Source organism: Ailuropoda melanoleuca, chromosome 7 (assembly GCF_002007445.2).
Source record: "Ailuropoda melanoleuca isolate Jingjing chromosome 7, ASM200744v2, whole genome shotgun sequence".
Taxonomy (NCBI): Eukaryota; Metazoa; Chordata; class Mammalia; order Carnivora; family Ursidae; genus Ailuropoda; species Ailuropoda melanoleuca.
In genome coordinates this window covers 19833061-19846855 of record NC_048224.1, presented here as the reverse complement: position 1 = coordinate 19846855, position 13795 = coordinate 19833061, and the positions used below count along the sequence as shown (strand labels likewise).

Sequence of the window (13795 nt, the reverse complement as noted above, 5' to 3'; positions counted from 1 at the left end):
GAATAAAAATAAGAATAGTTAGAATGCATTTTACCATGTATCCATTCATCCATACATTCATTAAGCAGGAATTTTTAAGCACAGCCTATAATCCTGTTCATATGGATTCCTCATTCCAGTGAGGAAAAGAGATTATAGACAAACAAGTTAAAAAATATGATTATAGGTTGTGATAAGAGGGGGACATGTTGGGATTTCAGGAGAAACCTCTTTGAGAAAGTGACTTGAGCTGAGACCCTAAGGTATAAAAAGGATCCAACTGCAGAACATTCCAGGCTTGATTTCCTGAAAAGCAGTCCTTAGGTGCCTGAGACCAGGATTTATTATGAGAAGAACATGCAGAAGCCCAGTAAAAATGAGAGAAAAACTCTATAGTATTTGAGAGGTAAACTATAATCTGTTCATACCAGAGTTTGTAGGCCATGATAAGGTAATTGGATTTTATTCCAAGTACAATACAAAGCCACTCAAGAATTTTAAGCAGGTTGGTAAAATTATGATTTATTCTATAAAGTCTACCCTGGCTAGAATGTGAGCAGTGGATTGTAGAAGAGGTCATGAGCAGGATCAGTGAAAATAGGTAGAAGGCTTTGCACTCTTCTAGATGACCAATTATGGTGGCTTCAACTGATGAGAGGGAAGAGCTGTATGGATACTAGCTATATTTAGTCCACATAATTACCATGGAAAAAGAAATTAATTTAAAAAGACCTTCACGTTTCTGACTAGAGTACAAAGCATATGTGTTAATTTCCTAGGAAGTAGGGACTATCTAGGAAGGCACAAGAGGAAATTTAAGAGTTCAAGTTTGGAGTAAGTTTAAAAGGTAGTAGATACCTTGGAGATTAAGGCAATGGGCTCTGGGAAAGGTTCAAATCCTACCTTAAGTGGTTAATAGCAGTGGATTTTGAATAATTTACTTAAGCTATGCCTCTGTTTTCTCATCTTTAAAAAAAGGGAGGTTAATAATACCTACCTCATAGTGTTGTTATAAATAGTAGATAATTCCTATAAAATGAGTAAGAATAGTTATAAGCAACAAAATAATAATTATCACTATTATGAGTGCTCACACAAGTAGTAACGTCAAGTAGAAAAGCTGACATACAAGTTTGAGGTTTGAAGGAACATGACTGACGTTCCAATTCTTTTAAGAAAGTATTACTATCAAATTAACATGTTGTACACCTTAAATTTATACAATGTTCTATGTTAAGTATATTTCAATTAAGGAAGGTGGGAAAAAAAGAAAGCTGTTCACCTCATTATAGTTACTTTGAGTTAATACAAACTGTCCTATGATAGCCTTTTCTATTTTTAATTAATTATTTATTTATGTAGTCAACGTAGCTTTCTCCTTTCCCTTTCTCTCTGTCCGCGGGTTGTGCAGGAAAGTTGACACAGAGCTGGGAAGTAGCAGACGGTTCATCAAGACAATGGAAAAGTCAGATACTAATTCTAAAAAGAACATTCATTTCATTTCCCTTTTTCAGTTTTACAACTATTCCAAAAGTAGATTCTAGCTTCTAATTGATTTTATTGAAATTTCCTGCATAAATAGACCATAACTATTTTTGATGACAGATTATCAGATTCATCCAATGATTTACTACTGAAACCACAAGGACTAACCTGGGCTTTGCATGTTGACTTCATTGTCAAATTAACCTTTGAAACGGCAGGTTGATTGACACAGCAAAAATACTTTCTCCTTCAGGTCTACATTATAGCAAATTATAACAAAATATCATTTTTACTTCTGGAGTAGGTTGATGTTGATTTCTTCAGCTATATAAATGTATTTGAACATGAGTTTCATCCATTTATCTATTTAATAAAAAAAGAAAGTAATTTAATGAATGCCTAGGTGGTGGATATTTTGTCATGTTCTGAGAATTCCAATAAACATGACAGTGTACTTGTTTCAAGATCCAAAACCCCAAATTTGTGAAGTGTCTTAGTTCCTATTGCGTTTCTTTAAAAGCTTTATAAGACAGGTGCTATGTAAATTTGAATTATTATTGTTGTGATCATTAATATATGGAGATCCTTCTAGAAGCAAGTATCCTTTTTTTAACATGTTTTCTTTATTTATTTTTTGGTAGCCTCGAAACAGAGTTATACAAAGAGGCTCAGAGAAGAACACGGAAAGTGGCCGCCATCAGCATGAGGAGCCCAACAAGTCAGCTTGGTAAGTGGAAGAAGTGACTCATGGGTATCTTTTTTTATGTGTCATTAAATCTGCTGATATTGTTTTTTATGCAAAAAATCCTCATAGTTTACAAATAAAAATGAGAGTGCATCTAAAAGGAGAATGTCCTTGACATTTATTCTCATTATTTCAAAGACCTGAGGAAGGTGATATTTGGCAGGAATAGTCACAGCATTTTGTTATAGACAGACATGGTGTTATAATACCTACATGACCTTGTGAAAGTTGCTTCTTTGAGTCTTAGCTTCCTTGTTTGAAAATGGAGATGATGGGGGCTCCTGGGTGGCTCAGTTGGTTGAACATCAGACTCTTGGTTTCTGCATTGGTCGTGAGATCAAGCCCTTCCGTGGGAGGCCTCTGCTCTGGGCGTGGAGCCTGCTTAGGGTTCTCTCTCTCTCTCTGCTTCTCCCACCCCCACCCCCACTCGCCCCTCTGCCTCTCCCTCCCCCGCCCCCTCGCACATGCTTGCCTGTGCACTTGAGAGCTCTAGCTCTATCTAAAAAAAAAAAAAGAAAGAAAAGAAAGAAAGAAAATGGAAGTTATCTTGCTATGATTTCCTAAGACCTTAAGTAAGAAACTGTGTATAAACATCAATTAGTTTCTTTAGCATAGGGAAAGAAGTTAAAGATATAAGACTAATATTTACTGAATACTTTCCATGTGCCAAGTACTAAATGCCAACTACTTTACTGTATTGTTTTATTGAATACTCACAATGCTTGAGGGTAGAAGCTATTATTGTTCTCATTTTACAGATGAAGAAACTGTACTATTGAAAAATTATGTGACTTGTCTTTAAATCACAAACTGCTCTGACAGTTGTTTGAGTGCAGTAGTCTCTGATGCCAAAGTTTCTGTATTTGCATTCATTCATAAATTCAGCAAACATTTATTGGGTAGCTAACAAATGCCAAGCTTCTCTTAGCTGACATGCCATGCTATTTCCCGAATGATTATTGCTTAGAATGTAATAACTGTATATTTATAAAATGTATTATAGTTTACAAATAATTTATGAGTAAGTAATTTTGCTTATTATTGATATACCCTGTATGGAAGACAAAATAGGGATCATTATGTGTCTTTTACAGATGGAAAAATTGAGGTCCCAAGAAGTTAACTGACTCCCTGGGTGTTTTACAGGCTCAGTGCTTTTCAGACTCTATGGGTTAAGGGTCAATTTTTGTGTGTTTTTTTAAAGTTTTTATTTAAATTCCAGTTATTTAACATAGAATGTATATTCATTTCAGGGGTACAATATAGTGATTCAACACTGGCATACAACACCCAATGTTCATCACAGCAGGTGTACTCCTTACTCCTCATCACCAGTTTAACTGATCCACCCCCCCACCTCCCCTCTGGTAACCATCAGTTTGTTCTCTATAATGAAGAGTATGTTTCTTGGTTTGCCTTTCTGTCTTTTTTCCTTTGCTTGTTTTGTTTCTTAAATTTTACATATGAGTAAAATCATATGGTATTTGTTCTTCTCTGACTGACTTCTTTTGCTTAACATAATACTCCCTAGCTCCATCCATGTCATTGCAAATGGCAAGATTTCATTCTTTTTTATGGCTGAGTAATATTCCATGGTATATCACATATATCATATCTTCTTTATCCCTTCTTCATTTGACGGATGCTTGGGCTGTTTCTGTGTTTTGATTATTGTAGATAATGTTGCTATAAACATCAGGATGCATGTATCTTTTAATCCATTTGAACACATTGCAGACTGAATGTTTTTGCAAACCTTAATTACCAGAGAAATAAAATGATTAAAAGGCAGACACAAAATACATAAGTCCACATATTTATTAGTTGTCATTATTCTGCAGAATTAAAATTATAAAATGGCTATAAAAGGTTTTAATGCTTTCTCTCCATAGTCCATTCATGGTGTAGACCAGTTAGCATTTGCAGATTATGCTAGCCTGTAGAGCAGACAGTAAGCCTTACAGCACCAGTAGAGCTAATAGGAGGCAAACGTCATGTTCAATCCCAGACCTTTGTTCTTCAAATCCAGGTCTTTCCATGTTACTCCATAAGGCCTCAACATACAGCAAGAAACCTGTGTCATAGTCTAAGGTGTGAAAAGATCAAATTCCTAATTGTTCAAATGAAACAGATGCAAGAAAACTGACAATGACAAAATATCTTTAAAGACTTATAAGAAACAACATGAAAAGAGTGGAAAACAATGGAAAGTTTATAACAATGATTTCTTTTAAATTTACTTATCAGAAATCAAGACTTAAAATTTTTGATACGGGTATATTGTTAAAAGACTTTCTCAAAATATGAGGGTTTTTTTTTTCACTTTTCTTTTCATTATGTTTATTTTTGGAAAAGAGAAGTTAGGTTGTATTTAGAAGACTGGGCCTTATCAGTTCCCAAGGAACATATAGAACTTGTATAATTCTAAGAGATAAAAGTGGAACTTGGCCAGCTATGAAATGAAAATGAACTCATCTCACCATTATATTGAAGGGGCCTGAAAATAAATGTTACTTGTTCATTTCAAAAACTACTAAAGAAAATTGCAGCACTTTTGGTACACAGTAAGATGCATATTGCGTCAGCAATGAAAATTTACTTTGTAAGATGGTTTTGTGGCTTTCTCTGTTTTACTGAAATGGATCCAAATATTTACATGTGCTATTTTATTAATAAGTATTTTGCCATCTGTGTCAAAGTGGTATTGCACAGATGTTCAGGAATAACTTTGGTTGTGAGTAAATATTAGAGGAAGATTGAATTTTTCTCCAAATGATGCTGAGGGAATTTTTTTTTTATCATAGTTTAAGATGTCAGAAATAGTTGTTGTTTTAAAGTTCCACCAACTTAACAGTGCTTGATGAAGCTTAAAATGGCTATAAGGGCATGGAGAAGGGTGGAAATTTATGACAACATTCAAATCTCGGACTTTCAGCCAATCCATTATTATCTTTTGGGAAGATTCCACAACACTAAATAGAAATTCACAATCTGAAGTAGAGCAAACTCATGGCCTTAAATAATATAGACAGGTTCTGTGCCCTTCACTTACTTTTTGCCCCCTAACTCAGAGATCCAAGAATTGTATCACTGAGAAAATTAGGTAGTCATACCTGCACATTCGTCTTTAGTCAGTGCCTTTATATCCATTCAAGGATTATCTCTCTTGCTCCCTCTGAAAAAGGCAGAGAGGAATGAAGGACTTAGAGAAATGCATTGCATCCGATCAGAAAGTTAGGCAGTCCTGATAGGCATTGTAGGTGTGGTAATAATGTGACTAGAGACAGTAGTAGTAGTAGTAGTAGTAGTAGTAGTAGTAGTAGTAGTAGTAGTATGTGTATGTCTGTAATACTTATTAGGTCAGGATCAGAAGAACTACAGTTGGGAGAGTAGAGGGTCCATGAACATTTTAGCAGAAGTACTTAATGTGAATGCCTGCTACTCATTAGAATTTGGGCCTGAGGTTGTTCACAATCTGCTTTTCAACGTGAAGCACAGATTCTTTCTGCTTTTAAAAACCAGGGTATCAGTAGGATCAAGTGCTAAGAGTCAGTCTTATGACTTATTTGTTGAGAAACACTACCCTTCATTAGATTTTTATCACATTTCCAATCAATAACAGCAATAACAAAGCCAAACATGGTTTGGATAATGACTACTTGACACAGGAAATGAAAGCCTCAGAGGTAAAGCAAATGTAGAACAATGAATTAATACAAAAACAAGAAAAATACTTTAGGAAAACTTCTGTCATCCTTACAAATGCATTGATTGACTTAGAAATAGCAGCCGTAGAAATTGAAAAAGTTGAAATGCAAAGGACTGAAAAGAAACAAAATGTAACAGAAGAAATAAATTTGCCTTTGGAGGCAACAAATAATGTCTTCAGATTTATGGAAAGCAAATTGAAGAAGCAGTACTAAAATGCAGAGGACCAGGATAAATAAGAAAATGATAAAAGAAAAAAATGACCAATATGGAAAAGAAAAATAAAGCATGCAGATAATTACTCATGAACAAAGAGAAAAAGAATAAATAAAAGAAAATCAGTCATCAAAGAATCACTAGGGAAAAAAATCTTGCCCAAGAAAGAAATAGAAAGGGTTTTTACAACTCTAGATTTCATTTGCTAAGATGTAAGATTTTTTTCATATTGTATCAGAATTTCCTATTCTTTAAAACTTAGGAAAATCTAATGGTAAACAAAGATTAGTTTGAATCTAATAGTTTGGGCGTTTTTTTTTGTTTGTTTGTTTGTTTGTTTTTTGCTTTATTATTGTTTAGTGCTTTGTGTTTTTAGATTATAGAAGCTTAGCCTTCCTTGTTTTCCTTAAACAATTTTGGTAATTTATGTTAACCTAGAAAAACTATTAATGCTGAGCAATTGTCCATGCATGAACATATATTTAGGGGAAAAAAGACTCAGTGTCAATGAACTGTGGAATAATTAAGTGATTTTAATTTTTCTCTCTTAATCTCTTCTTTTTGTGACATATAAAATAATCATACATCATTGATCCTTTAAAGATTTTATTGAAATATACTTAAGAACAGTACACAAATAATACATGAACAGCTCAATACATAAAAAAGCCAGAAACATGTGTAATAACCACTCAAATTAGGAAATAAAATAGAACCAACAAAATTAAAGGTGCTGTTTTTTCTTTCTATTCATAAATCCCAATCATCTATAAGGTAACCACTTTCCTGAATTCTAATACTGTATATTACTTTACATTTTTTGAGTTTTATGCAAATGGACTGATAGAGTTTGTACTTGTGTGGCTTCTTGATCTCAATATTATTTATGTGAGATTTCTATGTACAACAGTAATTTAATTTTCAATGCTACATACTATTTCATTGTGGCCAGTTTGTGGTGCTACAGTCTTATACATGTCTTTTGGGGCATATATGTGCACATTTCTGTTGAATATACAATTATTTATGTGTGATTTATATGCTCATTTTTAGTAGATAACGGATGATTTTCTGAACTGGTATACTAATTTATATTCCCACCAGGAGAGGATATAAATCCTTACTAACACTTGGTCATTATCAAGGATTTTTATTTTAGCCATTCTGGTGGGTGTGCTGTGGTATCCCATTGTGGTTTTAATTGACATTTATTTCCATAATGACTGATAATTGTGGTGTTGCTACCCTAGATCAACAATACCCTTGGTACTCCCAAATTAAAAGGCAAATGGAGATTTAGAGAAGGTATTAAGAAAGATGATAACTCTATTCACCTTGACTGAGTGAACATTTGATCTAGAGAGTCCTAAAATTCCCCTTTACCTAGGAAAAATTTTTTTAAAGTATGTAATAACATATGCTAGTAAATGTGTGCAAGCTCAACAATCTCAACTTAAAATTCAACTTACCAATTTTGCTGAACTTTTACTTTCCCTTCATTAATTAATAGAATGCAATCTATCAATTTTGCCTTGTTTCATTGGGCTCAAACCAGTCTTATGACGATAGAATCACAGTTGAATGGTGATGATTGGAGTTTGTTACAGGAGAGCAATTTCACATTTCATTTCTGTGTTGGGAAAGCTAATTATTTGTCCAGTCGTTTGAAACTAGGATGGCACATGGGCAATAAGCGTGAAAACAATCCAGGATTGTCAGATTTTGACAGAGGGCCTAGGTTTTTCACCTGTGCAGTAAGTGTGACAGCTCCATCACTTTCCAGGCATTTTCTCTGGTGGGCTATATGATGGTTCATTTGCTTCCAGTACTATTAGTTTCCAAACAGTGTGAGAGCTTGGCTGATATGTTATTGAGACAATTTAGATGTGCATAATCTGATACTATGTTGTGAAATGGCATCCTTTATTTTTAATGAAACCATATTATCAAAGATTAGCTAGATCAGATTTGTGGTTGCCAGAGGCAGGTGTAGGAGGTGAGGGGGTGTTGAATGAATGTGATCAAAAGGCACAGACTTCTAGTTACAAGATAAATAAGTACTGGAGATGTAACGTACAACGTGATGAGTATAGTTAACACTATGTATGGTATATTTGAAACTTGTTAAGAGACTAGATGTTAAGAATTCTCATCATAAGGATAAAAAACATGGGGTTTTTTTTCTTTATTTTGGTCCCAATATGAGATGATGGAAATTAACTTACTGTGATCATCATCTAACAGTGTGTGTAAAGTCAAGTCCTTATGCTGTACATCTTAAAATTACACAATGCTGTCGGTTATATACCAATAAAACTAGGGGGAAAAATTAGAAATTAGCTAGATCCAAATGCACTTTTTATTGTAATAAAATGTATGTAATGTAAAATATACCATTTAACCAATTTTTGGTGTATAGTTGTGTAGTAGTGAACACCTTCACATTGTTGTGCAATTGTCACTTCACCCATCTCTGTAACTCTTCCATACAACAACCCCAATCACATGCAGACACTCTACTCCCATACGGTTTCACCATCCTTATATGTAGAGTGTGTATCCATTAATGTAGATATATAATTATTTTTTATGAATTTGTCTTTAAATCTTATAGAAAACAAAGTGTGAAATTATAAACCAAAATTACAATAATACTGTTTTTTATATTTGTTTGTATATTTACTTTTACTGGAGAATCAGTAAGGTCTTCACCTCAGCATTGTCTCTACTACATTGGTTGCTACTCTAATGTATGATTGAAAGGAGAAAAAGTTGAGATTAAGAGTCAATTAAGTTGAAGTTATTTTTATTAGTAGATCAAATCCTCCTATTTTGTCTCTGTGTCTCAGCACCAGAGTTAGATTGGAATTAATTCTTTATAAGCAATAATTTTAGTAATGTTTAATGAATGTCTAGTGCCATTCCCATGGTTAAGCAATATACATGTGATATAAAGGTGTCTGGAAAATTATACTTATGCCTTTTGTTATATTTAATAAAAGAAATAAAACTGGAAAATCAAGTAACAATTTGATGAAATCAGTGCTCTACTAAAAGTCTAATGTAGTGAGCTATTAATAAATTTCCCATAACCATGTTCTCATGCTAAAATAAAAACCTGACAAATGGCCTTAAATAAGAATTTCTGAAAGCATTTATTAACAAAAGAGTAAAGAGAATTGAAAGGAAACATGGAGATTATGATCCATTCATTTAAGCACGTCCATTTTCCCCAAGTTGTACCCTGATGTCATTTATAGATTTCTCCTGGAAACATGGCTTTCAAAACAGAAACACTTGTAATTAGTTTTACATAAAGTGAACTGTATGTTTAACCTGTGCTAAAGAAACAAAAATCACTGGACATATTAGTCATGTAAAGCAAATGAAAAAAACCCATTAGTGGGAGTTATTAAAAAGGGAAGATATGAATTCCCATCCATCCAAACAACTATAACATGAAGTTTGTATTTATTTTGTATTCATGCATGTTTATTCTTCAAAAAAATGAACGTACAAAAGTCCTTCTGAACACATTATTATTATTTTCCTGGTAGAAAAAACAAAGAGAAGTAGTTATATTGTAACATTGGAATGGAATTTATGTCAATCACCATAAAGCTTAGATTCTGTGATACATAGAATTCCTTTGCTTATTTAGTTAGAAGGAAAAAGTATCAAACTTTGTGCTATGAAATCAGGGTTCATGGCATAGACTACTAGGATTGTGAAGTGAGAAAAGTCTCCCTGAAGAGAATGCCAGTTTCTTTCCAAACCTAAGTGTTAGGGAAATGCTTCATCTTGATGGCGTCTACAGAAAGTCCTAGCAGGATATTTATGCAGAAAATTCATAGAAACATTTTTGAAACCTTGTCACTGATGGATTCTAGTCTTATAGAGATATAATATGAAGTACATTAAAATGAAAACAAGCTTCTTTGCTGTAACTTCAAATAAAGAAAAAATAATAATCTTTATTAGGACAGGAAGAAGTGAATACAAGATACTTTAAATTTATAGATTCCATTAAAATTTTTTTCCTGTCAACTGTACTCAGTTAAAACAGCTAACATAGACTTACTAATTTCATTAAATCACTATGTAGTTCCTTCACTTCTTTTTTTTTATCATCGAATTATAAAACTGATAGCTCAATTTGGCTCCTCCCTCTCATGGAAGCCTTATCAACTGAGTATTTTTTCACACAACTACACACACTTAGGGGTGCACACACACACACACACACATTTTTCTGTAAGTTCAAGCAAAAGTCCATGATTTTGCATTTATGGCAGCTCAGATGACTTTTCTACAGACCATTGTCTTCTAACTTCCAAGGCTTAATCTTTTCTATTTAATTCATGTAGCTTCATCCTTTTCTCAGCAGAAATGAAAGTACTAATATACCTATAATCCAGACTGTCCACAGGCCGTATTAGAAGATAGGTGAATGTTTTCCTCATATTCACTTTTTATTCCTTTTTTCAATGTGTTTTTTTGTTTCGTTGGTTTTTTGTTTTTTTTGGTTTTTTTGTTTGTTTTTGCCTTGTGATCCAATTGGTCTTTCCCTCTGACATCTCACTCCTTTAATAAATCAATTATATTTTAGGTATCAGATAAAAAGAATTTGATAAATTACTGCATATTAAATTGAAACTAATGGTCAAGCTCTACTTTATAACAGCATTTTCCTTTAGTAAGGAATATTGCATGTCTTTGCAAGGAATTATTGCCTCTCGTGACAGAAATTAGAGGGGATATTTACTTACTCTAAAATTTGCATGATCATAAAATTTATTGTCCAAACCCAGAAATCCTTGATAGTGAAAAGGGCACTATTAATAATTGCATGGGAATAGCTGTGTGAACTGAGACTGTGCCTGGCAAACCAGAGCAGATGGTCCCCAACCTACAGTGTCATTTTCTAGCCCTAGGCTTCTCCATCCAAAGTATCCAGCCCTTCATGTGGTTTCCACAATTTGCAGACATATGCTATTTTGTTAAAACTTCAGATCTAAAAAAAAAAATGGAGAGTATTGGTCATTAAAGTGTCTCTAAGATGACTTGGAAATTTTAAGATAGGCAATTTTCCAAATTTTTGTACAGAAAATGTGGTCAGTATTAGTTTAGTACATGGTTAATACAGTATGTGGTCCCTTGCAAAATGCACTGAACTTTATGTCTACTTGTTTCTACTCTTCAAGTTGCTGTATGAATCCATGTTATTTCATTGAGCCTCTACTCCTTGTTTGTAGAGTGGTGGGGGAAAGTAATTAGAATAGAGGATACTAAATGATATTTCCAGCACTGATAGTCTGTGAGTCTGAGCAGGAGTTATGATAAGCTTTCTTATTTCCAGTAAATACTACCACAAACTAAAAAATGTCATTTGTATACAATTGATGTGAATTTTTAGATCCCTCTAATAATGATTGAAGAGAAAGGTGACAGAAACCTTCAAGTCCATTTTCCCCCCATTTATTATATTTGTTCATGCACCAAGTGTGCTTGATGTCTGTTGAAAATGAGTTGCGATTGAAAACTCCAGTATGAGATTGTTTGGTGAGAGTATGATGAATGTTAGTGCAGCATGTGACCCTGCTTATTGATCATGAAATGAAAATAAGGGCACTAGTTTTTGTTTTATTGATTCCTAAAACATGATTTAAAGCATGTTGTCTCTAATAATTCTGTATTATTTACACTGAAAGAAGAATACCATTCTGGGGACTCTGGGATGGCTTCTGACAATAATAATGACTGCATAATTGTTCTCTCTTTGCCTATGCAGTAATGGGGAAAGCTAGTTCTCTGGGGAGTTCACTCGGTTTCTCTGGTTCCAGTATAAAAGAGTAGCATGAGTTAGGACTAAGGTTAAGCAAAGATAAATATAAATATTGGCATTAAGTTGAAGAAACTTTGGGAGAGAACCAATACAGGTTTTAGAAGCTGACAGATCACACTTCAAATTTTGGCCCCACTGATACTGGCTTTGTAACCTTCGACCCAATTACTTATCTTCTTTGAGCCTTAGTTCCCTCACATGTAAAATAGACTGTTGGTATTTCTTTGGTTGTGGAATAGTTGAGAAAATTCTATGATAAATAAGTAGAGTCGTTGCAGTCACTAGTAATGTCACAGATCTCATTCCATTTCGTGCTGGAGAATCTTGAACAAATACAGGCAGGAACTGCTACTTCAGCCACTTGTCTTTGGATCTTGGTGTTTTCTCTTAATCTTTGGCCATATTAGACTCTTATAAACTATCCCCGTGCCCTTGCTACCCCCCCCCAAATGAAATCATTAATGACACTAATTTGCAAGCTCTGCTGATGTCAGACTAGCTGATGTATCAGCTGGTGGGAATGACTCCTCTTTTTTAGGATACCAGTGCCAAATATTTGATACATAATAGAGCAATTGCTTTGTATCCTAAAGAATCTAACATTCTTTTTTATTATTTTTCAGTTTTTTAAGTCAATTGTAATCAAAAGAAATGAATATGTGTCCAGCCTAAGTCACGGGTACTTTATTTGATGCAAAATGTGTTCAACTAATGAATCATTGAACATTATATCAAAAACTAATGATGTACTATACCTTGGCTAATTGAATTTAAATTAAAAAAAAAAGAGCTTTCAGCACAGGAAAAAAAGAAAGAAAAGAAGAGAAAAGAAAAATAAAAAGAAAAGAAAGAAAAGAAAAGAAAAGAAAAGAAAAGAAAAGAAAAGAAAAGAAAAGAAAAAATAAAAAGGGGGCAGGATGAATAGGAGGATCCCAGTGGATTTTTAGGGCAGTGAAATTATCCTATATGATAACTTTAATGGTGGATACTTGTCATTATACACTTGTCAAAACTGAGTGTACACCTCAGAGTGAAACTGAATGTAAACTATACACCTTAGCTAATAATAAGGTATCAACATGAGCTCATCAATTGTAACACATGTATCACTAATATAAGATGTTACTAATTGGGTAAACTGGATGTGGAGGTAGGGAGATATGGACCATCTGTATTTCCTGCTCATTTTTTTTCCCCTGTAAACCTAAAACCATCAAAAGAAATAAAGTCTATTTTAAAATAACAACAACAACAAAAACAAAATGTGTTATGATCTTTGACAGAATAAATAAAAACGTAAGATGCCTAGCAAGGCTAGAGCACACCATTTTCCAGAAATCCCCCAAATAACTGACAGTGAGGGATGAATGGTGGGGGGAGAACATGGAGGTTGTGAAAAGACTGCTTGTATAATACTTTAGGCTCCCACTGAGGTCGATCAAGAATTGTCTTATTATCTCAACATTGTGTAATATGTTCCAAATGCCCATCTGGAACATTATTTTGATTTGTATTTCTTTAGAATCAACTTCAATTACCAGTACTATCTTCTATCATTTTATGTGGTTATAGAGGTGAATCAAATATTTGTCACAGTTTACATTTCTCTTTGTATTGGGGGAAAAAAAGAAAAAAGAAGATGACAGCAAGGAAGGAAAAGCAGGAGTGGGTCATACTATAGTTGCAATGGTATCTAAGTACTTCTGACCTATGTCAATTAATTCTTTTAATTCATCAACTTTTAATATTAATTTTTAATAAGATCGTAGTTAAGAAGAAAAAAGACATGGGATTCTAGACATTTTTAATCTATTTGC

General features: G+C 33.6%; 1 protein-coding gene across 2 annotated transcripts in view; it reads left to right on the top strand.

The window, feature by feature from the left end:
• LINGO2 (leucine rich repeat and Ig domain containing 2) overlaps positions 1 to 13795 on the top strand; it is a 1137445-nt gene that overhangs the window by 643348 nt on the left and 480302 nt on the right. For both annotated transcript variants that reach the window (XM_034663995.1, XM_034663996.1), the window contains exon 3: positions 2106 to 2191. The gene's annotated coding sequence lies outside the window, so the exon portion shown is untranslated. The remainder of the gene's footprint in view (positions 1 to 2105; positions 2192 to 13795) is intronic.